Here is a 25,365-nt window from a genome sequence, read left to right on the forward strand (position 1 = left end):
TTCTTCAGTACCCGGCAACTGGCCTCAATAATAACTGACTCCCGATAACCGGCCTTTGCAATTCTCTTCACTTGTTTTTCAAAACTATTGCCCATGCCGTGGTAACAAGATTTCTTCAACGCATTTAATAAGCAAGTGTTTATCATCCCATTCTTCACTAATTTGGAATGTCCTGAATTGGAGCATAGCAACGGCTTCATCGATCTCGGGTTGTATTCCCAACAAACATGATCATCACCGAATTGAATCAAAATATCTAAATACTGTAACCGATCGTCCACTGGTTTCTCAAAAGTAAATTCCAGGCCGGATCCACACTCAGTAAAAACATCCATAATATCCTTCATTCGTTGATTGAATCCTTCACGGTCTGTTAATACTAAAAAGTCGTCCACATACCTGAAGGTGGAATAATGTAAGCCCTCCAAGTTATCCTTCAGGTGTCTGTCCACGTACATTAAGAAGCTGTCACTCAAGACCGGTGCAACACTCGACCCAATGCAGACTGCAGCCTTCTGTGTATACTGTTCACTTTCCCCGTCACAGACGAAGCCGCCGTGCGAGTCAGTCATCAGGGCAATGAAGGCAATGTTTCAGTCTGGCGACGGGGGTTACGTCGGTGCGTGCCTTTGTCCCGTCCTCTGTCTTGTGGTGTGTTTATTTCGGCGCAGTTTTTCACAATAGAAATATGAACCAACTAGCCCAAGAGACGGTATTAATGCGTGCCAAACGTCGGCCACGTTTGTTGAGGTGCGCAATCCTATAAGTAGGATCGCTAATTTTCTCCGAAATAACGTAGGGACCGATATAGTGTGCGAGCATTTTCTGGCTTAAACCACGCTTCCGCGTGGACGCCAAAGCCAGACCAACTCACCAAGGAGATAGGCGATGTGGCAATGGTGGTAGTCCTAGCAGGATTTGGAACGCTGTTGTGAGGCGGTAGTTGTCAGGCGTGCTATTCGTCCGGCTTCTTCAGCCTGGCAGAGGATCTTGGAAACCCCAGGATCAAAGTCTGTGAAGAATGGGAGGATGCTGTAGAGGGTGTGTCGAGGAGAGCGGGCATAAAGAAGAAAAAAACCCACTGCAACGTGCTGTTTCCTGTTGAGTGTTATTGTACGCGTAAGTAATAAATGGCAGAAGAGAGTCCATATTCTTATGTTAAACGGCGATTTACATGGAAAGCATGCTCGTGATTGTCCGGTTCGTTCGCTCAGTCAGTCCATTTGATGGATGATGGTAAGGAGTAGAGTATCGTAACTGCGTTGTGCACAATCGAAGGAGTTCTTCCGCAACATCAGCGGCGAACTGGGGACCTTAGTTATTGATCCTCACTCGTCGTGGTCCATGGCGCAGTATAGCAAAGTGCAACAGGAAGAGGGAGACCTGGTGCGCTGTAGCCGACGGAAGAGCTGCCGTTTCGCAATACCGCGTGTGATAATCAGTGGAGACAACGATCCAGGGGTTGCTACATGAGACGTGGGAAGGGCCCAAATAGGTCTAATCAGACCTGCTAAAAAGGAGATTTGGGTGGCTCCACAGGATGTAGGAGACCAGCCATAAGCCCAGGTGGACGTTTGAGACTCGCACACTGGGTACAATTAGCCATATACTTCTCGGTGGTTTCCCTCATCTGTGGCCAATAGAAGCGTTCTTTAGTGCGACGGAGTGTCCTCGCAGATCCCAGGTGTTTCGATGTGTGATCGTCATGCATGGCTCATAAAACAGAGGGTCGCAAGCTGTCAGGTACCACCAGAAGGTAGAGGAGGCCAGTGGCACAATAGTCTTCCTCGTACAAAAGCCCGCCACGTACACAAAAAGGACGGGAGGCTATTAGGTTCTGTGCAGCGGCAAAAATGGCTTCAGATTCACGTCCTTCATCGGCTCAGTGCGGAATGTACGGGCATCAGGGAACGGAGGTTAATAACAACAGCGCAACAGACGGGACATTGAAGAATGTACGACCACGCAGAGCGCTGACTCACAACTGAAACGCTTATTAGCCACCAGCCAGTATAAATACTGCCCTGGTGGCCAGAAAGGCAACAGACACGCTTGACTTGCGTGATAATCAAAACGCCAGTACATTAGGCACGTGTCAATAGGCAAGTGTTATACTTGGGAGAAACTCTGTCATCATAACATCAGGCACACGTTAATATTCACAATCTAAATAACGATTTTCTTTATCTGACAGCGTACAGGGGGAGCACTGATACATTGTTCTCATACTAAGTCTTAGCTATCTAGTGGGCTATTATTATTTCCCTTGCTAGCGTGTCGCGGGTCTTTACTATCGCGGAGCATTCCTTATACAGGAGAAAGTAGACTTTAGTACCATCGTCGTCTTCATCGTCATCTTTGCAGTGTCTGCAGTGTTTCGCTACGTGGCCTGTGATAGCTACACGAGAAACATTGTAATCGTACTCCTGTAATCTTTCGTTAACACATCGGCCAGATGTGGTAGAGAGTAAATTACTCCTTCTCAGCGGAGCACGAATTGTTTCGCGTGCCTTATCGAGCACCTACGTGATTCTTTCCCACTCAATTACCTTTTTTAACCAAAACGGACAGTCGCTCGGGCGCCGAAAAGACGACTTCGATACGAGCACGTCTCGCAATTCTTTTCAAGTTGTGCGAAATGTGATGCAGATACGGTATCACGTCGATATTCCTTTTGCTGTCCTCTTTCCTTGCCTCACCCACCCCATCAAGCCTGAACTTTTTTGCAGGTTTTCTGCAACAGAACACAAAAAATCTGGAGGGCAGCCAGCCATTGTCAGATGGTTTACTTGGTTGCAGAGGCTGTGCTCCGTACATAAGATTTCTTAACAGCGTTAAAAAGCGCAGATTGAACAATTGCTATTTTCACCAGCTTTGAGTGAGCTGACGAAAAAGGCAAGATTGGCGTAGCACCAATGGGCTCAAAAGCCCAACAAACATGAGATGAGGTGAAATGAGGCGAGAGTTATAAAAAATCTAGTAAAATCATTCACTGGTACTTCGTGTGTTAAAATTGGTTGATTAAGGCAATCTGAGAATAAGGAAACAGGTCATGAAATTGCTGCTTGAACACAGTCTAAACACAGGTTGTCACAGTCTAAAAACACGAATTAGTTGTCCACAAATCTGAAAATGCGACATACACTGGATTTTGTAAAACGCTCTTTCATAATTCTGTCGCGTGCAACCAAGAACACATCACTAAACACGAACCAATACAAACACCCTATTTTGAATGAAATCCTCTCCTTCCCATTCGGCAAATGTCGAGGCAAGATAAAATTTTAGCATTTCGAGAAACCCGCCAGTGGAAATACTGCACTCATTTTGAAATGCTACAGCACCATGTTGGTGAATAAGGTCACTTACAGATTAAAGAATTTCTGCTTGAGGCATGGCATAATACATATCCTTTACATCAATAGAGAATCCACATAGCTTCTTATCGTAGTTACATTTTAAGAAAGCGGTCAGGTCATCTCAGCGTATTACTCTGAAAGGATCATCAATTGATAAAACATTCAGTTTCTTCTGTAGGAATTTCGCTACTTGCTGCTGGCATGTAACTATCTCAGAGACAATTACACGGTACGGCCACTCAGGTTTGTGGGTTTTCGCAGTGAAAAGTCATTCCAGCAGAGGTTTAGATGTGCCTTTTATCATACTTGATAGCGCGTTTAATTTCCGCTGATCAACAAGTTTTTTCGCCTTGCTCTTGACCTTGGATATTGACGTATCATTGCATTTGTCACACACAGCAAGAACAGCTTCCGATGTTTTGGACATATACGCATCCTTGTCTAAAACAATGAATCCCCTATTCTTGTCGCAAGGAGGAGCGAGAACGAGTTGTTTTTCCTCTGCTGAGGTAGATTCTTTCCCGAACGATCGATACCTCGCTAACACACCTACACCTTGAAACATACATCGGTCCACCTCAGTTCTGTCTGCGTGCTTAGCAACTTGCCTCACCATGGCCTCGATTCAGGTCTCGATCGCTTTGGCTCCACCGGAAACTTGGCTCAGGACTTTCCTGACACTTCCAGGAAACGGGATGCTCTCAGTTGTGTGGATCTGTTGTGCGGCTGGTGCACCCTTCTTCGGCAGCAGCGCACGAAAGGTTGGAAGTGTTTGCTGCCAAAAGAACTCCGTGGTGCGATCGATGCAGCGTGACAGCTGATGCCAATAGTGGCTTGAGCGGACCGGGTGAACAAAGAGCTGCAGCCAAAGCTTGAGATGCTCCCTGTACACTCGTACCCGTTGCTGCGGTTCCGCTCTTAGCAGCTTGCATAGTCTGATTCCATGGCCGGCAGGAGGCTGAACATCACCCAACAGAATCAAGATTCCGGGAGGAAGGACTTTCTTGTGGAGGCAAAAACCTAGCGTTCTTCCCGTGAACGACGCGGCAGCGAATGCAGGCACCAAACGAAGAAGGTCAGTGTCACAAATAAAAGCGCCCTTTGTACGAGAAATGAAGTTCGACAATACCAGTTATCGGGCGATTTGGTGCACACGGTGTTCCATAACAACAGCGCGACAGATGGTACATAGAAGAATGGACGATAACACAGAGCGCTGACGCACAACTGATTCGTTTATTAGCCACCAGCCAGTATAAATACTGCCCTGGTGGCCTGAAATAAAACAGGCACGCTTGACTTGCGTGAGAATCAAAACGCCTTTACATTAGGCACGTGTCAATATAGGCAAGTGTCATACATGGGAAAAACTCTTTCATCATAACATCATGCACACGTTATTATTCACAATCTAAATAACGATTTTCGTTATCTGACAGCGCTACAGGGGGAGCACTGATACATTGTTCTCATATGTCTCAGCTATCAAGTGGGCTTCCAGCGTGTCGCGGTTATTTGCTGTCCCGGAGCATTCCTTATACAGGGAAAAGCAGACTTTAGTACCATCGTCGTCTTCATCGTCATCTTTGCAGTGTCTGTAGTATTTCGCTACGTGGCCTGTGATAGCTACAAGAGAAATATTGTATTCGTGCTCCTTTAATCGTTCGTTAACACATTTCAAGTTTCGCAAAACTATAAAAGAATTTAGACAGGTTAGAGATTTACTAATTCATTCGACACAGATGTGAGTCAGGGGTTGGAGCAGCAGTAACTCCGTTATGTGCGTCCGATATCAAAGCCACCTACGAAGCAGCTTCATTTTGGTTACTTGTGGCAATCTTCATATTCAAGGGCAAAACCACAAGTTGCGAAGAATTGATGGCCCACAGTCGTGAGCCGCTCTTGACCACCGACAGCACGCAATGAGGAATGAGGATGCGTTTCTTGGCATAGTTATATTGCAGTGGTGCCACCGTATTATCGAAGGTGTCTAAAGCACGACAAGGGCACAGAACTCGGATGCACACCATGGTAGCCTCAGATACGCAAAATACATCCTCCTGCTCCGAAGAGTCCTCTAGGAGCCCAGACGGAACACAATTGTCAATGCAAAGTTCTCCGGAGCGACAGTCTACCGTGGCACTGCACATTCGCAAAAGATTAATGCCGAGAATCACATCATGCGTGCATCGCGAAACTCCGCGGTGAATATCGTTCCGCCGAGGCACACCTTAGCACAGCACATTCCCAAATGGCACAACTCATCATATCCCGCACCATGAAAGTTCACGCTTCTGTCCTACATAACATAACTTTTCGGCCTGAGTGCTTTTTGAAAGATGAACTCATAATAGAAATTGACGCCCCCGTATCTACTTAAACCATTGTCGCCACGCTATCAACAAGCACAGAAATAGCGTTCTTTAATATTATAACAGTTGGAGTAATTTCTGCAGGTAGCGCACAGTCTCCAGCGGCTTCACCTCCAGTGGCGGTGCTGACTAGTTTTGCGGCACAGGCGACACAGACCGCCGCCGTGGCTGTGGTGACGAAAAGCGATGCGCAGAAGAGACAGGCGGTGGTGAGAAGGTGCGGCCGGAAAAATGAGAGTGACTGCGTGGTCCAACAGTCTGGGGAACTTTGTAAGAAGATGGGGCTCACTGCCCAGAGGAACCATACAAATGACTACGTGTCTGCGCCTGATTGGCGGGGCGACCATAGCGGGTCGGTGGGCGACTGCGGCAGTAACGCGATGTGTGCCTCAATGCCCCATCGGTGGCAGACCGGGGCTATACGAAACCTTTTTCCGTTGCAGACACCAAGGGGGCTGGGGTCATCTGATACTTAAACGCATCCGGAGGTCTTCGGCCTGAAAGCCGGAAAGAGCGGGCAGGGGGTGGTTGCAGACGGTACTCAAAGCGCGGCTTGTAGTTCTGCGAGTAGTGAGCTGGGCGTGAGTCGAAGCGAGACGGATGACTAGAGCTATCGACTCTTGCCGTTATGCTGTACGCATCAGTGTGTGCTGCATGGCCGAAATTCATCATTGACATCAAGCCTCTCGAGGAACGGTAACGTCCGCAGGCATGGTTGGTGGACACCGTAAAGACGGCTCGAACCGATGGAGTTCTTCGAAAACTATTTGCCAGATCGTCGATGACAGGTTCGTGAAGCTGTCTTCAATGCTAGTCACAGCTGGAACGTTGGCTAGCCACCCAATATTTGTCGTCATGCGACGAGTCTTTAATACCTTAAAAGTGGGAACGTGACAAATGAGATCACAGACAGTGTTCCAGGTCATCGTTTGCTATCAAGAAATTATAAACATCATCAGCGATGCATATAACCTACTGTATCTTCCTCTGCCATCTGGGCATTTGTTGCTTTACAGAGCTTCAAGACTTCCTTTATATAGGTTGTGCAAGGTTCTCCCGGCAGCTTAACCCTGTGTGCGAGCACGTTTTGTTTCGCTTAAGGGAATCGCCAAACCAAAGGCGCAATTAAGTTACAAAACGCTCCCAGGTTGCGAAAGAGTCCACATGATTTTCAAACAAGACTAACGCGTTTAGCCAGCCGAACGGCGGCAACCAATTGGTTGTATCGGCTCAGCCTTTGGTAGTGGGCTAACCACTCGTCGACGTGCTTGCATGCCGCTTCTGCGAAAGTCCGAGGCTCCCGATAGTGTTGCGCGGAACCAGCATGTGCCGGCAGGCCGGTTTCCAAACTGGATCGCAGCGTCAATGTGAACTGCTGGCGGATTATCGGCAGGTTGCATGGTACTGGTCAGTGGTTCAAGGCCCGCAAGGCGACGACTCCTACGATGTTCTATGTCTAACCGCTGAGTGTAGAGCCTAGGATTTTACCCAGCAGCTCCACCAGAATTTCACGCCCGTAACGTGACCACGGAGACCTTCTGAAGAGTTTGGAGAAGCAGGGCTCACACAGCTAGTGGCCAGTGATGCAAGCACCATAATGCAAGGTCCAACGGGGCGCGCACACTTCGATCTCCCCTGGCTTCTCCCTTTTCCTCGCCCTACTCGACACGTTTTTATCTCCGTAACAATAGTACTACGAAGCGCATTTGGCATTTACTCACCGATTATGACTAGCAGCTTACCGGAATCTCTGAAGAGGAAAGTATCTAACACTAGCATACCTGTACTCACCGATGGGGCTGAAACGTGGCGGCTAACAAAACGGGTTCCGATAAAGCTAAGCAATAGGACGCCTGCTCAGTAGCCCAGATAAATAATTCGAGCTACTGATAGTATAGGGGAAATCAACAAAATAAAATAGGCAGGTGCAAGGTATTTTACTACGCTAAAGGACGACTCACGAAGGAGGAGGCCATGACGGCGCTACACTTTTAAAATTCGTTTATTACATGAAAACGCACAGAATGCATGTTGCAGGTGACGGGTGGGCATTATAACACATGCTTTAATCTATCAAATCTGTACGCCTGAAAGGCGTATTCATTCTTGTGTAGCATCAGTGTGACAGACATCATGCAGCCAAACCCAGTTCTTTCAATGTGATATGATTCAATGAGATGCTGGGCAATTGCGTCATTGCATCTCTTCAAGACGGTTGTGTCATAAAAAAGTGCTCGACAAGTGCCATCATTCCATTTTCTACAATGTAAAAGAAGGTTGGATCTGGTGCCAGACCTTCACGAGTTCTTGTGCTTCCTAAGCCTTGCATTAATATATCCGCCTGTTTGGCCAATGTATGCCTTTCCGCAAATGAGAGGGATGCTATATACGACTGTGATATACTGGGCAAACATGCACTGTGTCGTCACTGTGTTTCAAGCGAGCATGGGCCAGTTTTTGTGGAGGTGTTTGTTATCACCAGATGTGCCAATTTTGGCCATCACCGTAGCTATTGCAGCGGCGGCACTCTTCCAAATCAACCGCTTTTTTGATTCCGTACAGCTCGACCCGGCATCCGGTCATACCAGTGGCGTCGAGGCACGGTCTGACCCGTGCAAAGGCCGGTTGGCTGGCAGCATGGCCTCCGGGAGTCGCATCCGGGAGTTGGACCTCAGTGAAAAGTCGTCGTGGTTAGAATATGTCGAGCGCATTGAGTTATCGTGCGCCACTAACAAGCTCACAAAAGATGAGTACAAGGGAGATGTGTTGCCCAGTTGCTGTGGGCCAGAGACGTACTCCTTTATAGCAACCCTCGTCAAGCCTTCCCGACTACTCAATGTGGATTTCCAAGTCATCGCCGACGCAGTGAAGCAGCACATCAATCCGAAGCCGTCTGAAATATACGCAAGGAGCGTTTTCTTGAAGCGAGATCAACACGACGGAGAGGGTGTGGCTGAATATCTGACTGCTTTACACAAGTTATCCGAGAACTGTGTATTTGGCGGCACAAAATTTCCATTAGAGAACATTTTGAGCGACCGTTTGGTTTTTGAAATTGCGAACAATGTGATTCAACCGGTGATGAGGTAGCAGTCATGGCGGAAACGGCTGCAAAGCAGCATAAAGAAATGAGAAGCAATGCACAGGAGCCTGAATTTCAGCAGGCGTTGCTGGCGGAGGTAGGAAGGGTAGCCAACGACAGGCACACAGCAGGGCAGCGACGTTGTTTTCGGTGTGGTGGAGTTCATGCAGAATGACTTTGCAGATACAGATTCTGTGTGCCTCAGCTGCGGTGGAAAGGGCAACTTAGCAAAAGTAAGCCGAAGAAAGCAACCGGAAGTCCAGTTGCAGCTGGAGGATATTGAAGAGTCAGTGAAGAATGAATACGATGAGTTGTTCAGCATCAGCCAGGTAAAAAGTGGGATGTCAAAATACGTAATCGCTGTTGAGTTTGTGAAGGAAATCATGCCTATGGAAGTAGATTCTGGAGCTGAGAGATCGATTATAAGTTTGAACAAATTTCAAAAGCGCATAGTGGCCGAACGGATCAAGCTGGAAGAATGCAGCACGCAACTCTTGACCTGTGCAAAGGAAGGTCTCTATGTGCTGTGAAAAGCGTCCGTGCCCGTGAAGTTCAAAGGTAGAGAATTACAGTGACCTCTACTTGTAGTGAAGAATGAGGGAAACACTTTGCTTGGCCGGGACTGGTTCCAGCCGTTGAAAATCAGCCTAACGGGTCTTCATAGCGTCCACGTCAGAACAGAAACAATGTTTGGTTTGGTTTGGTTTGTGGGGTTTAACGTCCCAAAGCAACTCAGGCTATGAGAGACGCCGTAGTGGAGGACTCCGGAAATTTCGACCACCTGGGGTTCTTTAACGTGCACTGACATCGCACAGCACACGGGCGCCTTGGAAAGGTTTCCAGATGTGTTTAGTGAGACATTTCCAGGCGCAGCCTTACCCGGCATACATACCGAACTTAAGGAAATGTAGCATTCCGTTTACCATGAGGGATGAAGTCATGGCAAATCTAAATTGCTTGGTGGAACTTGAAATTTCACAACCCACACAATATTCTGGCTCAGCAACGCCAATTGTCGTGGTGTGAAAAAAAAAAAAAAAACGGCTTCCACTGAGTATACGGGGATAAGAGAAGCACTGCGAACCAGGCCATCGTTTTCGCTAGCTCTCATGTTTCAGCTCCACAGGTGAGTACGAGTAAGCTGCAACTGTTATTACTTTCCTCTTCAGCGATACTGGTAAACAGCGAGTCATAATCTTCGAATGCGCTCCGTCTATGCGCTCCATCCGGAACGTTTCCTCCTGTTTAATCCCCTTTCATGGTCCGCATGTGCGGTTACTACTTATGCTATGTATACATATTTTCATACGCCTTCCACTGCTTTGGTACCTATTGCAAACCGCTGTTCCTTCTATATACGGTTCAACATTACCTTAGTCTTCTGTATATTGTAACGTTCTAAGGTTTGGAAGCGAAGAGGGGGAGAAAGAGGTGGAGGGAAAAAGGAAGAAGCAGAAGCTGGTGAGATTTGAATACTCGGTTTCTCCAGCTGAGGATAAGAACCTGGTTACGAACTCAGTACATAACAGTTTGGTGAAGGTCGCGGGTTAGCCCAAGATTGATCCCCCTGACCTTCGACGCAGCCGCCAACCAGCTGGCTTATCTCCGCTGCAGTTGAATATGACTCAAGGAGGCAGCGTCCAGCGAACGCCACTAACGGTGAGTAACTGGCAGCATCATTGCGAGCCCTGGATCTTCACCGGGAAATCTAACGAGGACATCGCTGAGTGACTCAAACATTACGAGCGTGTGAGAAGGTATAATAGATGAGACCCCACTGTGAAATTAGCTAATGTTGTATTCTTTTTGGAAGCCACCGCACTAATCTGGTTTGACATCCATGAAGACCTCAATAAAGAAATAAAAAAGTACTTCGAAGATGGAGCTAGAAAGACAAAATGCACAGAGTAAATTTACGTTGTCCCAGCGAGCCAAGTACCTAGTGACACTTGTACCACATACACTGAGGAAATTTTGAAGCTTTGCAAAGTTGTGAATCCATGAATGTCTGAAGAAGACGAAGCTGTGTATTTGCGGAAAGGCATCACTGAAGATGTATATACATTTCTGATCAGCAAAGATCATTTGAACTCAACCGCTTATGTTATGAGTTTCAGCCGCACTTTTGAAACCCTTAAACTTCATCATATCACCCCTAAATTTCGCAGTCTGGCCAATGACACTTCTGTGGGAAGTTTAGAGGTTGGTGCTCCTGAGTCATGGCTGGTTTGATGTACCGGATCGACTGAAAACTGCTTCAAGACAAGGACTCTCTTCCGAGATGAAGACCAATTTGAAGGTTGCGCGATACACTCAGAGCCCATGGCCCCATCTGCTTATTAGACTCCAGCTCGTACTGCACCCAGCTTCGACAACCGCCGACAGTATGGCACTCTCTCTTCCCAGCAGTGCTTGGGACGAATGACCACCCGCACAGGTGGAGTCGTCCGCCTGCAACGCAGGTCGGATACGATTCCCGGCCTGACCAAGCTTGTACGCACTTCACCGCTGACCGGTGGCACTCGCAACCTGTGTGCTACAGCTGTGGAATGACCGGACATTTATTTCTCTACAGCCGCCGACGGGACACGCGGGTGGAAGACTACCGCTCCTGTACAAAACGCTTTCAATTGGCTCGACACTAAAATGTATAGCCCATTGCCTTCAATAACAATATAGTATTTTCTTGTAAGCAATAATTTTTCGGCTTGTCTTTTTTGCTGTTTTTGTATATTTTTATATTTCTATTCTATATTGCCGCGTGCCTCTCGGAACCGAGAAATTAGAGAACGAAACTGAGTGCAGTGTGTGGAACTGTTCTGTTCAGTGTACGCTGCCTTGTACTCGTTACATTTTCTGGTGGAGGCGCGAGGTGCGATTTCCCTTTTTGTTGAGTTCCACCCCTCAAGGGCAATCGAGAGCCACCACGGATTTGACACCGGTCCATCGCAGTTGCAGCCGCCGCATTCGAGGTCAGTTGCCAAGTTCGGGCCTCTTTCCTGCACGCCTCTGGCCAACATGCATAGATCCAACACGAACATTGCGGCTAACGGAGAGTCTTCACCCCAGTTCGTCGTCCTCCAATCTCGAACGCCGCCGTCCTTCCATGGCGAGCTTTATGAGGGCGCTGAAGACTGGCTGGACCAATTCGAACAGGTCGACAATTACAACGGCTGGGATGAGCAAAGGAAGCTTTATAATGTGCACTTTACTCTCGAAGATTCAGCACGGACGTGGTTCGTGAACCACGAAACGACACTATCATCATGGGATCTGGTTCGTCGCCAGCTGTTGGTGACCTACACCGCCAACGACCGAATAGAGCGTGCGGAGTCGGCGCTGCAATCTCGCTGCCAATCCGCTAACGAAAGTATTGGAATTTACTACGAGGACATGATCCGTCTTTTTTGGGCATGCTGATCCAAATATGTCAGAGAAGAACGTGCGCTAGCTAAAGCGCGGGGTGAAACAGGAACTATTTGCTGGGCTTGTGCGCAATCCACCTGGCACGGCATCAGATTTTCTAACGGAGGCCACCATGATAGAAGAAACACTTCGACACAGGGCTCAGCACTATAAATGTAACGTGTCCGCCATGTCACTGGTCGTCTATGGTTCCGGCTTCAACGGTTCTGATGATGCCTTAAGGGAGCTTATTCGATCTGGGGTCAGAGAAGAGCTGAGAGACATTCAGCTACAGGGTCTATCGTCGTCGTCAAGGCTTCTATCACTCGCGGAGGTCGTTCGCGAAGAAGTTAGGCACGCCGTCCCGGAACCATCTGTGCCCGTTGTGCAGCCACCGCCACCGAGTGTGCCAACGTACGCGTCCGTGCTTCAGCAGCATACCTTCTGTGATCCTCAAGTGCAATATGGCGCAAAACAGTTCACGTCCAAGCGTCTCACTAATTGGAAAGAATTTCGTGAGCAATTAGCGGTAGTCACTTCCGAGGACAGCAATCTCCCACTGGACGCCTGGGTAGATAAGCTTCAGTCTGCACTCAAACGCACCACTAAAAATATCAAAATCACTCCGCAAGCACCTCAAATCGACCCTCATCTTCTGCATCTCTGGGAGGCAAGGCGAAGCCTCGTTAGGAGATGGAAAAGACAACGACACAACAGAAAACTCCGCCTCCGAATCGCACATATTACCACTGAGGCCACAGAGTATGCATCCAATCTGGCAAACTCGAACTGGCGAAACCTCTGCAATAGCCTTCAGGGTACTTTAGGCACGCGAAAAACTTGGAATATTCTCCGAACCCTGCTCGACCCCACAGCCACCAAACAACAGACAGCCATCAACACGCACCGCCTCATTCACACTACAGCACAACAAGGCAAAGACATCCTTTAATACCTCACACAGCGATACATTTCGCCCCCGCTCCCACCTTCTTCCACGCCCCTATCCCCTCCCCCACCTAACCCAAGGCTAGATGAGGACATAACCACCGCAGAGGTACGGTCCACCCTCGCCCACATCACTCGTAGCACCGCACCCGGGCCTGACCAAATTACATACAAACTCCTTCGAAACCTTGATGATACATCTCTTTCTCAACTCACAGCTTATACAACCAACATTGGAGGGAGGGTACTTTACCAGCCTCTTCGAAACATGCTGCAATCAACTTCATTCCTAAGCCCGGAAAACCCCTTCCCTTAGACAACCTACGCCCCATTTCTCTCACAAGTTGTCTTGGCAAACTGTATGAACATGTAATCCTTAGACGGCTTCAACCTGAACTCGAATCTAGCGTTTTTTTTGCTCACTCTCAATTCGGCTTCCGCCCACATCTCTGTACCCACGACATTCTACTGCACCTGAAAGAGACCATCCTAAACAATACCCTCCATAAACATGCCACACGGGCCATACTTGCACTTGATATACAAAAGGCATTTGACAACGTGAGCCATGACCACATTCTGTCTACCCTTGCCACAACTAACTGCGGGCTACGCATCTGGCGCTACGTTGAGGCATTCCTAACCAAACGCACGGCTCATATCACACTCGGGTCCTACACCTCCCTGACCATCTATTTACCCAACCGAGGCACACCGCAGGGCTCAGTCCTCTCACCCATCCTCTTTAACATCGCCCTAACTCCCTTAGCCCGGATACTTGAGACTATACCTGACCTTCAGCACGCAATATACGCAGACGACATCACACTATGGACTACTAAGGGTTGCCCTGGCCAAGTTGAACAAACTTTGTAATTCGCTACAGATGCCATCCACACATATACAAAAGGCTATAGGTCTTGCGTGTGCACCGCAGAAATCTGAGCTCCTAGTCATCAAGCCTTCCCCACGTGCCCCAACCATCACCGTACTCCTTGACAACGCTCCGATTCCCAAAGTACCACGGCTCCGACTGCTGGGTCTCCACATTCAACAGGACACTAGAGCCACCTACACCATACACCTCCTGCAGCGCCAAATCAACCAGATATCACATCTCATTCGTCGCATTTCAAGCCGCAATCATGGCCTCAAGGAAAAAGACACTTTAAGACTCGTAGATTCCCTTATCGTTAGTCGACTAGCTTACCACCTCCCCTACCATCACATCACCAAACCCAACTCAATAAACTTAACGTCCTACACCGCTCAGCCGTTAAAGCAGCCCTCCATTTACCTCGTCATACTAGTACAATTCGGCTCCTTCAATTAGGCATTCATAACAATGTTGAGGAGATCATAGAGGCGCACCTCTCCAGCCAGCAACGTCGACTCCGCACAACATCTACAGGCACTCATCTCTTGCGCTCAATGGGCTACAATACCCCTGATCCCTCACCTCATACTCATATACCCATCCCTCCGCATCTGCGGAGCCTCCTCGAGCTCAAACCCCTCCCACAAAATATGGATCCCGAACACCACAAAGGTCGTCGCGCAGCCCGTGCCTCATATTTTTCCAAACAGTACTCCACACGCCAAGACATCATCTACACAGATGCTTCACACAATCCGGATATTCCTCACATCTGCACTGCTGTATTCACGGACATTCACCGCTCAACATTCAATGCCGCCTCCATCCACTGCACTAGCATCGCCGAGGCCGAATGCTTGGCCATTACACTCGCAATTGCACACATCAGTCAGTTGCAGACTCAGCACACCACAATATGCACAGACTCCCAAACAGCGTACAGATATCTACTGCGAGGAACCCTCCCACACTCATCTGTTAAAATATTATCTACTCTACCTACCCCTCCCGATACCATCACCATCACATGGGTTCCTGGGCATGAGGACATCCTCGGAAATGAGCACGCTCATGCGTTTGCCCGAGAACTAAGCTTCCGGGCGCCGGTGGATGTCCTCCCCAAACCTTCATTATACACCACCATCGAACCTCTTGACTACACTACAATTGTTCAGTACTATCGTCGCTGCCGTGCCACGTTCCCGCCACCACATCCCACACTTTCTCACATCGACAGCACGTACTGGCGACAACAAACACATTCATTTCCATCTCCACAATTTGCCCACATATTTCACCCCACGGACTTCCCACCGTACTGCACCACATGCAACGCCACCCCACCCACCCTCTACCATTACTTATGGGAATGCCCACATCCAATCCGCGTTCCTCCCGTCAAACACCCCACCCCCTCCTCCTGGGAGGCTGCCCTTCTAGCCACGCAACCTGCAGATCAGTTACGGCTGGTCGAGCGGGCTAAGCTAGAAGGAACAGCCAGAGGGCTCCTGGACTAAGAGGTCCTCCTGGGAGTGTTTACATTTTTTTAACAAAGTTTTTTCCTCCTCCTCCTCCTCCTCCTCCTCCTCTGTGATCCTCCAAGAGTGAACCCTACTGTGCCTCATCCAAACCAGCACCTAGTGGGTACGACTCTCCCGGAGCCAGAGTGGACACCCCTACTCTTGATCCAAGCCCTCGCCGCCCTCCTCTTCTAGCCGAGGCGCGGTTTCGGAGGACTGACGTATGGCATACCCCTGACAATTGGCCCCTTTATTACCACTGTGGTGAGGCCGGTCACATGTTGAGGTTCTGTCCATAACGCCGCGCCAGACTTCGTGGCTTCCATCCGCGTGCACGATGTTCTCAGAGTGGTGAACGACCACCCGAAATCGAGGAGTACCTGTCGACCCATACGAATCCTCCAGACGTCCCACAATACGGGTCCCTCGTCATTACCTCTTCCCGTTATCGTTCTCCAAGTCCACGTCCCTCTACATACCACACTGGCCGCTCGCCGAGCCCCCGCTCCCCGAGTGGTCGGGAAAACTAGGAACAGCGACCTGCGGAGGTGAGGCCGCTGACAAGCGAAGTGACGAACATCCTCCACCAAGTTTAGTACAAATTAACAGCTATCAGACGGCGTCATGTAACGACAAACCTGAGTGCCCAGCTTTGGACATACCGGTTTCTATCGACGATTTTCTCATTACAGCGTTAGTTGATTGGGGGGCGTCTATTCAGTTGAGGGCAGTGGGTTAGCCAGGAAATTGAAGAGTTTTAACCGAGTGCACTGGGCCTCAGATCCACACTGCAGGGGGACACATTATTACCCCGGCTGGAAGATGCGTTGCGAGAGTTTCAATTGATGAAATTATTTACGTTGGCGACTTCGTTGTTCTTACCCCCTGTTCGCGAGACGTCACACTCGGCTTGGACGTCTTACAGGCTAATGGTGCGATAATTAATTTGCAAGAATAACGAGTGACGTTTTCGCCGAGCCAAGTCAGCGAGATCTAGCGTCGACGGTTCATCAACGCCCGCCTTACGTATTACAGCTGCTGACGCTACGGTCCCGCCATGGTGCAGCATTATGGTCTTGGTAGAAAGCGACTCACCATGCGACCGCGACGTACTGGCAGAGACGAACGTGGTCCTGTTTCTTTAGAAAGGGATCTGCGCTGCAAGAGGACTTGTTCGCTTTCGGGACGGTTGTGCGAAGCTCTAGATTACGAATTTCGGGACCGAGGTTTAGCACATTGCGAAAGGAACGGCCATCGCGTATGTTGCCGACTTTATTAGGAGGCGAACATCTGTACTCTGGCGCCGCCGTCGCCAGCCAGATGTGATGCACCCGACATTCTATCAACTGTGGACATTAATCCCAATCTGTCGGTGGTTGAGCGGTGGCGACTCCTAGACCTCCTTCAGGAATTTGCTGGATGCTTTCAACGTCTTCGAACGTTGGGCGTAGCCCAGTAGCCAAACATCGTAATATGGTTGACGCGGAGACCAAGCCGATTTCCCAACACCCATACCGAGTGTCGTCAATGGTACGAGAGGCTATTCGAAGCCAGGTGCAGGAAATGCTTACCGACAACATGGTGCAGCCGTCTACCAGCTCGTGGGCTTCGCCTGTAGTGTTGGTGAAGAAAAAAGACAACACCTTGCGTTGCTGCGTCGATTATCGTAAGTTAAATCAGGCAACGAAATGGGACGTATACCCGCTCCGACGTATCGATGACGCATTGGACCGGTTACGCAATGCTAAATATTTCTCGTCGCTTGGCCTCTAAAATGGCTACTGACAGATATACGTGGACGAAAGGGACAGAGGAAAAACAGCATTCGTCACCCCCGACCACCTTTATGAAATTAAAGTGCTTCCTTTCGGTCTCTGTTCTGCGCCAGCAACCTTCCAGCGAATGATGGACACCGTTCTCTCCGGACTGAAGTGGCAAGCGTGCCTAGTGTATCTCGACGATGTCGTCATTTTCGCGGCTAGTTTTGAGGAGCACCTTGACCGACTGCGAATGGTACTACCGGCGCTGCGTTCAGCCCAACTGACAATAAAGCCACAAAAATGTCACTTCGGGTTCCAGGAGCTCCGCTTTCTTGGCCATGTTATTAGTGCTGAGGGCCTGAAACCAGATCCCGACAAGACTGCTGCTGTGCAATATTTCCCGCGCCCAATCGACAAAAAGTCCGTTGCAAGGTTTTTGGGGCTTTGTGCCTATTACAGGCGTTTCGTAGAGAATTTTTCAGGGATTGCCGAGCCTCTTACGCGTCTTACCCGAGACAATGTTCTTTTGCGTGGCAAGATGATCAAGAGGATGCTTTCAACGAGTTGCGTCGGCGACTGCAGGCAGCCCCGATACTTGCCCATTTTGACGAAAACGCTGCTACGGATATTCATACCAATGCCAGTAATTTTGGACTCGGTGCCGTTCCGATTCAGTGGGAAAATGGCGCTGGGAAAGTTATCGCTGACGCAAGTCGCTCTCTTTCAAAAGCAGAGGCAAACTACTCAACCACGGAAAAGGAATGTCTCGCGGTAGTTTGGGCGATAACTAAGTTCCGACCATATCTTTACGACCGACCTTTTATTGCTGTGAGCGACCGCCATTCGTTATGCTGGCTGGCCACCCTCAAAGACCCCTATGGACGGCTTGCAGGGTGGAGCCTTCGTCTCCAAGAGTACGACATTACGGTTGTAACAAGTTCGGTCGTAAGCACAACGACGCCGATTGCTTGTCGCGTGCACCAGTTGATACTGCCCAGCCCGACAGCGAAAACGACGACTTCCCGTTTCTTGCTATAGTCACGACCACCGACATGGCCCAGCGTCAACGGGCTGACCCCGGTTCACGCCCGCTTATTGAGCATCTCGAAAGGCCTTCATGTAGCTGTCCCACGTGCTTTCGCACGGGGTCTATCCTCCTACAAGATTCGCAGTCGCGTCCTATATAAGAGAAACTTTCAGCCCAACAAGGAAACCAACCTTTCTTCTCGTTGTGCCCTCAGACCTCTGGCCAGAAATCGTGCACGCATGCCAAGATGAGCCTTCGGCTGGTAATTTAGGAGTTACACGGACATTAGCACGTATTCGACAAAAGTACTATTGGCCTATGTTGCTGCCTTCAGTCCAGGACTACGTGAGAACATGGTGAGATTGCCAGCGGCAAATGAAACCTCCGCTGAAGCCTGCAGGGCTCCTTCAGCCGATACCTCCGCCAACAGCCCCTTTCCAGCAAGTGGGTATGGATCTTCTGGACCCTTTCCCAACGTCCGCCTCAGGACACAGATAGATAAAAGTGGCGACTGATTACTTAACGCGATATGCCGAGACACAGGCATTTTCCCATGAAACTGCTGCAGAAATAGGCCATGGTGCCCCATCGATTATTATTATTGACCGCTGTACAGCCTTTGCGGCCTAACTAATGCAGGCTCTCTTCAGTCTTACCAGCACAAGTCATCGTAGGACAACTGCTTACCATCCGCAAACAAACGGACTGACTGAACGCCTTAATAGAACACTTGCGGACATGATTTCCATGTACGTCGACGTTGAACATCGCACGTGGGATGAAGTCCTTCCGTATGCAACGTTTGCATACAATACGGCTGAACAGGCTGAATACGGCTGCGCCATTCCAGCTAGTCTACGGTCGTCCCGTCACCACAGTGTCGGATGTTATGCTACCCATAAGTCACGACGACAATGCCAGCAACGCCTATGCGGATGTCGACATATTTCTGCAGCGGGCCGAAGAAGCGCGCCAGCTCGCCCGGTGCCGTATTCAACATCAACAACACCGCGATGCCAGTCGGTACAATCTCCGACACCGAGACGTTCACTACCAGCCTGGCGATCTTGTATGGCTGTTGACACCAGTGTGCCGTCGAGGGCTTTCCGAGAAGCTACTTCGCCGTTACTTTGGGCCATATGAGGTCGTTAGACGTCTTGTAATGGACCTACGAAGTTGTTCCTCGGGGTCAACTACCCTCAATACGGCGGCGCGCAAGTGCTGAAACAGTTCATGTAGTGCGGATGAAACCGTATTATGAGAGGCAGTGACTTTTGGCGCGTGTGCAGCTGTGAGTTCCCTCCTTCTCCTGTGTGCATATAGCTTGAGGACACTCCCAGCGTCGAGTCGCCGCTTTCGAAGAGGGGAGTAATGCCGCGTGCCTCTCGGAATCGAGAAAGAAGAGAACGAAACTTAGTGCAGTGTGTGGAACTGATCGGTTCAGTGTTCGCTGCCTTGTACTCGTTACAATATCTTGTATCTTGTATCTGCGTATTTCACATTTGTATTCTAGAGTTTGCGTAATTTGTCTCGTTTTTTGCTCTTCCCTTCTATAATGTACTATGTACGTTGAGAGTATAATAAATAATAAAATAAAAAAGTCAACTTGGGATGCTACAACTTCAACCCAGCACACTTGCGCAATGCCTTGCCAGCTTCTGACCACAGTATGACGCCACCATTCAAACGACGCGGCGCTCAACATCTCCTCGGCGCCGTTCTCCGCCTCCGAGAAAATAGGCGGCGCGGCTGATGGAGGTGAGGCTGCCGGAGAGTCAGACTTGTTAATACCTCTGCCAGTGTTCGGGTTGAATAATAGATTTGAAGTGCTCATTAACGTCATTCGCACTATGGCGTTGGTGGATACTGGGACAAGCATGTCTATTGTGAGTTAGCTTTTAGGAATCGTCTGGGATGCAGCTGGGATGTTCAGCGTGAATCAGGCGGTCGTGTATCGTTGTGTTGGCGGTGAATCTTTGGTGCCACTTGGTGTGTGCTGTGTGAACGTTGTTATTGGTGGTCAAGCATTTCGATCAGAATTCCCAGTGTCGTCTCGTTCTAAACATGACGTAATTCTTGGCCTATGCTTCTTGCAACAGTGTGTTGCACCTTTACATTGCCGAATTGGTCAAACGTCACTAAACACTGCGTTGATGCAAGCTCTTGTGGAGGGCGCTTCTTATTTGTTAGTGTTTTCTGTATCGGAGGACACAGTTGTACCTGCGATATTTGCTGATTTCATCCCGGTTGTATCTTTTAGGCCCTCGTGCGACAGTTTTAGCGCCGTAGTTGAACCTACTGCAATCATCTGTGCAAAGAAGAGTGTCTTGGTTCCTCGTTGCATCGTTTAAGCTACTAGAGGCCACACCTCGCTGTTGGCAGTGAACTATTTGGACGAGCCAGCTGTGTTACCTCAGTGCATGAACCTCGCCCACTTTGAGAAACGTTTGTCGATTTCTGTGGCGACACGAAGTATCCGTGCTCATGACGAGGACGCGCTCCCCAGTGCAAAGTACCGACTTCATGCCATGGTTAACTCGTCTCTGCTCACAACAGAGTACCGAATATTAATTTATCTACTGCTCAAGCATGTGTACATTTTCGATTTCTCTCGGGACCAGCCGCCAGAGATTCCAACTTCTCGTGTTCATCATGCGATTGACACTGGATGCGCTCGCCCGATCAGATAGAAACCTTACCGTGTGTCACCGACTGAACGTCAGCTAATCGATGAAAAAGTTCGTGACATGTTTCAGCGCGGCGTCATCCAGGAAACGTCAATTCCTTGGGTGGCGCCTGCTATCCTGGTTAAGAAGAAACACAAATACATGACAATTCTGCGTTGATTATCGTCGACCTAATGCTGTGTTAAAAAAGACGCATATCCCCTTCCACGCGTCGATGACGCCATTGAGTGCTTTCACGCAGCTTCATACTTCTCTTCGATTGATTAGAGATCAGGCTACTGGCAGATACCAATTCATCCGACCGACAAAGAGAAGACAGCATTTGTGACACCCGACGATCTTTAGAAGTTTAACGTAAAGCCATTTGGATTATGCAATGCGCCTGCCACATTTGCACTCTTCATGGACACAATTATGCGCGGACTAAAGTGGCAAATTTGTTTATGCTATCTGGACGATGTTGTGATACTCGGCAAGACATTTCACGAGCATAACAGCTACCTCGCCATTGCTCTTGACTGCATTGAAAAAGCCGGCCTCGTACTCAACTCGAAGAAATCCCATTTCGATAAGCGCCAGAGACTTTTCGTTGGCCACTTTGTTGATTAGGATGATGTTCGGCCAGATCTCCAGAAGATTGAGGCTGTAACCAGCTCCATAGCCCTGAAATCAATGAAAGAAGTTTGGATCTTTTTCGGACTATATTATTTCGCTGTTTTATCCCCAGGTTCGCTGACATCGCCCATCTTCTTACATACGTTTCCCAGAAGGATGCAGCACCACTGGACTGCTGACCGTGGCTCTGCCGTCCGCCACCAGAAATTTCTTCTGATGTCGGGTCCTGTGCTACGCCACTTCTGCCCTTCTGCTCCCATCTAAGTTCACGCCTACTCTAGTGGTATCGGCGTTGGCATAGTGCTCAGACAGTGTCATGGTGACGCTCAGCATGTAATAGCTTATGCCAGTCGTTCGCTGAGCAAGTTGGAGCGCAATTACACAGTGACTGGACAAGAGTGCCTTGCAGTTGTTTTTGTTGTTCAAAGATTTCGTTCCTATCTCTATCTAAATTCTTTTACTATCGTCACCGACCACAATTCACTTTGTTGGCTTCAAACGCTTTTGTGAACCCTCCGGCCGTATCGTGCGATGGGCTCTGCGCCTCCAAGTTTTTAACGTTAATGTGATGTACAAGAGCGGCAGTGAACATGCCGACGTTGACTGCCTCTCGCGCTTGCCGCTCTTGACTACTAGTTGCGATGGCGACAGCTTTGAAGTCTGCCTCGCGCCTATACACCCCCGTTTTCTGAGCTTCACCACTTCCGGAATGAACAGTGCAACGACCTTTCGAAGCTGCTCGTAATTCACCGCATGCCCGTTTTTGTGTTTGCGATGGCTTACTTTACAAGCGGAATTCCCCTTCCCGGAGGTTCGCGTTTTCGCCTCGTCGTTCCCTAAAATCTCCGAATTCTAATTCTTGAAACGATGCAGAAGGAGGCCACTTCTGACCACTTGAGGTTTTCCCAGACCCTTCACAAGACACAGGAAATGATTTACTGGCCAAAAATGCATCACGCTATTCAACAGTGTAGCCAGTTTCGTGCAGTGCCAGCGTTACAAGCTCCCTATACATCACGCCTGCCGGGAGCGCTACAACCCGTCGCACCTCCGACCGCTCCTTTCAAGCAAGTGGGCATTGACCTATTAGGCTATTTTCCACGGTCTTCCAGCGGTAACCGATGGATCATTGTGTGTGTCGACCTCTCAACCCGATACTTTGAGACAGCTGCGGTACCGTCAGCCACTCCTTTCGAGGTGTCTAAATTTATTCTGCGGTTTCTCGTCCTTCGACATGGTCCACCTCGAGTTTTAATCAGTGACCATGGACGGCAATTTATTGCTGATGTTATCGAAGAACTATTTCGACTCTGTGCAAATGATTTCCTTCATTCGACGCTGCACTATCCTCAAACAAACGGCCTATTTGAACGCACCAACCCCATCCTCATCTCTATGCTTGCAATGTACGTCGATTCCCATCATAAGAACTGGGATGACATCCGGCGTTTCATCACATACGCATATAATAACGCGAAAGGTAAGACTACAGTCCGTTCTACCTACTCACGCTTGCGTTCCCCGCAGCTGTCTGGATACCCTCCTGTCGTTCATCTTCCACGACTACTCTTCTGTCACAGCTGCTCTCTGTCAATCTGAAGCTCGCCTCCTTTCGTGTCTCGCATTATTGACAGAGAGGTTCACTCCAAGCTAGGAACGCTACGACAACCGACGCCCTCATGTCTGCTATGTAACTGGCGATTTGGTGTTGCTGTAGACGCCGCAGCGTAAGCGTGGCTTATCCCAGAAGCTGCTGTGCCACTATAAAGGCCCTTTTGCTATCTTGGAGCGTCTAAGTGACGTAACTATCACGGCGCACTCAAAGCGCGCATTTCTCACGAAAGACAAGTGGTCTACGTCACTCGACTCAAAACGCTTCATCCCAGACAGCCTCTATCACTCGCCCTGTGGGCGTTATGAGCGAGCGGATAAGTATAACGTACGCTATGGTTTAAAAGCGAAGAGGACGAGGAAGAAGCGGAAGCTGGTAAGGCTTGGACTCTCAGTTTCCCCAGCTGAGAATAAAAGCCCGATTACGTACTCGCTGCGTCACAATAATATTTTAGATCTGCATTTCTGCTTTTAATGTTTAGATCATCAATAATTTTTAGAAGTTATCCCCTGAGTTTCTTAGCAACGCAATGTGATAGCAGACACCATCAACTCTTATCCCTAACTGCTCCCATTCAAATTCTGAATGTTTCCCCTGAACTCAGCGGTGAATAATACTGAGGCGATCGTGTCCGGCAAGGCAAGGGGCCCCTGATAATGATAATTTTATTACTTTCTTTAAGCAGAACTATGCCTGCTGCGCAGCCGTTGCAGATACCTTCCAGTACTTTCGCACACATCTCAACTACACCCTGGAATCGCAATGCCTACGGAGGTTTCCACTGCTTGAAAAGCGTTTTCCTAATCAATGAAAGCTATGTATAGCGGTAGGTCATATTGAGAGCATTCTTCTGTGACCTGGTTTATTGTACATTAATTTATTTGGTTTCCATAACCTCAAGCACCGAAGCATTTGAGAGGAGAGTGTGGAAACATACAACAAACAAAAATGCATAGGAAATCGGCAAGTATACATAGTTAAGATTCGAGAAAGATACAAATGTTCAAATAAAGAAGAAAATATTACCCATAAAAATCACAAATGTTGCATATAAAACTAAAAAAACTACATTGAAGGAAAGAAAATCCAACACCAGAATTTTCGGATATCAGTATGGTGTTCTCAAGCGAACACACATGTTGGTTTTATAAAACGAGAGGAGATAAGGGCATACTTCCTTTTGCATTCGGGCCCATCAAGCTTGTAAAAAGAGGCATCGCACTGTCCTGTGTGAAGCAGGCCCTCAGTAAGAAGGCGACCATAAAATGGAAGAGAGCTGCCTTCTCCAAATGGGCCGGCTTGGTTCCTTTCGGTACCCCTTAAAGCCTCTAATTGGCGTTGCTGAAACTTGCTTAAGAAACTTAAAATGCGTCAAAAGTTTCGCCTCCGAAGCCAAGTGGTGAAAGAAGCCTCTCGCGGTCCTACCTTATGTGCACGGCATTTCGCACCGGCTGAAGAAGATTAGGCAGAGTTTTGATATGAAGGTGGTCTTTTCAGCTCCTTTAAAGTTTATTGGCATCACAAAAAAAAGTTCACCAAGAAGAATCTGCAGATGAGGAAAGTGAGTGCGGCGTTGCATGTTTCGACTTTTGTCTCATGATCAAATGGGGTAGTTTACAAAATTCCTCTGTCTTGCGGTAAGTGCTAAGTGGGGATAACTGGGCGATGCTTCAATGAAAGGCTTTGGAGCATAGGAGGAAATGTCGCTCCCTGTAGGGTGCAGAAATCTTGGCGAACCATTGCCTGAAACACGAGTGGAGCCCATATTTCCAAAACGCAGTTATATTGGCGCGGGCAACAAAAAAGAAAAAGCGTGAGGTAATTGAGGCCTTTCGAATGGTTTGCGGCAAAGAAGGCGATTACGTTAGCTCCCCTTCCGTAGCCCTTGCCCGCAGGGAAATAGATATGTTGCGGAGAGACAAAAGAATTACATGAGGATCACCCACACGTGTCTGTTAGAAACGGGGGGGGGGGGGTGGAAGGAAGGTGTTTGAGTGCGATTTCTTCCCGGGCTTAGATAAGGTTTTTATTTTCATCACGATGCCACTGCCTAGAATGTTCCTCGTGTACTTCTTCCTCTTCACAATTACCCCCGGGACGA

The sequence above is a fragment of the Amblyomma maculatum genome, chromosome 11 (assembly GCF_055883805.1).
Source record: "Amblyomma maculatum isolate TAMU_Amacu chromosome 11, ASM5588380v1, whole genome shotgun sequence".
NCBI classification, from domain to species: domain Eukaryota; kingdom Metazoa; phylum Arthropoda; class Arachnida; order Ixodida; family Ixodidae; genus Amblyomma; species Amblyomma maculatum.